Here is a 3,223-nt window from a genome sequence, read left to right as displayed (position 1 = left end):
TTCCGCCGCGACGGGTGCCGGGAAGGCTCAATAGACCCACGGTGGGTGGGGCTTGATGTGCGTCGCAGCAAGCCTGGCCCCAGGCAGGCGGAACTAGTGTTCAGAGAGTGGGCTTCCAGGCGGAACTTCGACTCCGCTGGACAGAGGAGAGCCGCTGCTAGGGGGCGGGGTTCCGGGAGGTGTTTACTCGGTTGTCAGTGACTCTCCGGAACTTTATCGCCTGCGTCCCAGTTTGTGAGCAGACGGTTTCTGGTCTCTTCTATTAGGCCCAAGAGTGACAGTGGGTAAAGGATTCTCAGCTGAATCAAAAGTATTGTAGAGAATCCTGGCGTAATAACGACAGTGTCACAGTCTGGTGAGCATTGATGAGGATGAGGTCAGGTTCTGCTTTGGATATTTGTTTCCTTCATTTCACTTAAATAAAGTTCATGAAAGCGTGGGACAAGGACGCGAGTGGGTGGATAGACATTGTTAATTTGCCTTAGAAAGAATTCCCTACATTAAAGAGATTGAGTAAGTGACCCAAAGCTGCCCATAATAGTCTAGCCAGAATTTGGGTAAAGGGAACCTAAGTCCTCTGCAAGCAAGACTTGGAGAGGTGGGAGGTACCTAAGAGTTCATCTGATCGGGTCATCTCTCGCATTCAAGAACACTGCTCTGAGAGAAGTGTAGGGAAAAGGGACCAGTCAAAGAAACACACCCTGAGCAGAGCCAAAGAAACACACTTTGGCCCTGCAACCACAACCAAAGAAATGTACCCTGACCCTAAAACCAGTGCCAAAGGAACACACTTTGTCCCTGGAATCAGAGTCAATGAAAGAAATGTACCCTGGCCCTAAAATTGGAGCCAAAAGGCTAAAAAGGACCAGAGAAAGAAACACACTTTGGCCCTGAAACCAGAGCCAAATCTGACCCTAATCCTGTGTAAAAAAGTAACCAATCCCGGAGCAGAGCTCTAGCCAATCTGAGCTCAGCACTGAAATCGGACCAATCCCTACTCTGGATAAACTTCCCCAACGCCAAGAATCCCTATATAAACCCTGTGTATGTTCAGCTTGGCTGGTCCAGCTGTCTTCCAATAAACCCCTTTGGATGAGCTTCGGGTGAAGATCTTCTTTTGCGGCGGCGACAGAGCAGAGGCGACCCTGGGCAGAGCAGAGCAGAGCAAGCAGAGGCGACCCTGGGCAGAGCAGAGCAGAGCAGAGCAGAGCAGAGCGAGCAGAGCTGTAACACTTGCCCGGGAAGCCTTCCTTGGCAGAGCAGAGTTGTTACACTCTGCTCCCGGCTCCCTGCTCTCCGCTCTCCAGGAGCAGAGCTGAACTGTAGCAACTGCTACACTAGGCGAACATCCCCAGCTGGAAGACACTGTCCTGCCGGAGCGGAGCTGATACCAGAGAAGCCTTTCTCTGAGGCAAGGCTGTAAGCTGCCAAGCTTACTGCAACCTGTGGTAGTCCTTGGCTCCCGAGCGCCAGGATACCTTTCTACCTGAGCTGTGTAACACTGAGTTTTCTGTGACTCCCGAGTGCCAGAATACCTGACCCACTCCTGTTCCATCCTGTCCTGACCCATCCCGACGAAACGCTTACAAGAAGTAATGTGGAATGATCTGGAGTAAAACTAAAGCTCAGAATCTTAGTTTCTTTCTCTCTCCTAAAATCCCTCCCCCAGAACCAGGCACCGCCAGTGCTTTCTACAGATTAAGGTCAATAGTCTTGTCTGCTTCGTAGCGTACCATTAAGCTTCGGGGAATTAGTTCATATACTATGCTAAATAAAGTGGCAAAATTGTGAATGCCCAATAAGTATTGTCTATATTTTGATTTATTTGTACATGGTTTGTAATTTTTAAAAAATCACAAATAGTAAGTGCTAAAAATATTTAAAACATTGAGCGTCCAAGCAAGAAACAAGTATACTACATGAAGACCAAGAGTAGAGAGACTGTGTGGTCTTTCTCTGAAGAAAGCTGAGATGAATGTGTAATCAGAGCTTTTTGAGGGATGGTTTTTGCTATAAATTAACAGTTGGAAGTATGTTAGAATTTGAATTGTTTATAAAATAAACTAATGGTTTGTTCAAATTTCTTAATTACAAGGATAAAACTGATTTTTTTCAAAAGTTAGTTACCTAATACAAACTTTTTAAAAAGTGTGTGTGTGTGTGTGTGTGTGTGTGTGTGTGTGTGTGCAGGGCAGAAGAAAATCTTGAGTGACATCCTTGGAGACACCACCTACTTTCTTGGTCTGCAGCTCACCCATCAGAGTAGACTGAGCCACCAGTGAGTTCTAGGGATGCCTACCTCCTCCTCCTCCCCAGTGGTAGGATTGCAAGTGCATACCACCATGACTTGACGCCGGGGAACTAGTACAGGCCTCATGCTTCTGAAGCAAGCCCTATTCACCTTACTGACTAAACTATCTGTATCTCAAACTTGTCTTTTTGAGGTGAAAGATGGAACAGCAGGACTCTCATAATACCTTTCTAGGGCTCGTTTTTCACCAAAAAGATACTGACTATGGTGAAGAGTTAAATTGCAGCCTCTCAGAAAATGATCTAGTTACATCTCGATAAACACATTATAAATTGAAAGTATTCTGTGTAAATATGATTGATGCTGTAAACATACAAAGCATCATAATTTAGGAACCCACTATCCACACAGTATCAGTTGTTGTCCATTTGATCACATGGCTGACCAGGAGCAGTTGCTTGCTGTCACTCCCCAGCATCTAGAGAAAATATAGTCATGCTTGTTGGTGCCCTTTGAAATTTGAAGTCATTTCTATTGAATAGATTGTTTCTGGTATCATACAACTGAGAAGTCATCAGTGGAAGCCTCATAACTGAGACTGGCATGTTTTCCTCTATGTCCACATACATATTTTGTCTACTCATTCATTTTTCCCTTGAGCCTTTCTTCTTGCCGTTAACTTTCTACACAACACCCTACCTCCAAACCACCTCCAACAGAAAGCCCAACTCTGTAGCCTGAAATGAAACGACCTCCCTGATCTTGACACTATCTACCTGTTCACTCTTTTCCTTCTACCCACCTATTTATGACTCTATTTTTAATATACTCCAAGACATTTTCTCATTCTTGTTGACTGCCAAGCTCCTCTTCATTCTTACTTATTCTTGAAAGATCTTCAAGAAGCCCTTCCTGAGCTTTTATTCTGACTTCTCCCCTCGTTTTCATGACTTTGATTATTCACGTGGAAAA

This window comes from Mesocricetus auratus, unplaced genomic scaffold (genome assembly GCF_017639785.1).
Source record: "Mesocricetus auratus isolate SY011 unplaced genomic scaffold, BCM_Maur_2.0 Super-Scaffold_100676, whole genome shotgun sequence".
NCBI classification, from domain to species: domain Eukaryota; kingdom Metazoa; phylum Chordata; class Mammalia; order Rodentia; family Cricetidae; genus Mesocricetus; species Mesocricetus auratus.
The sequence above is the reverse complement of the archived record's forward strand: the minus strand, read 5'-3'. Positions refer to the sequence as shown.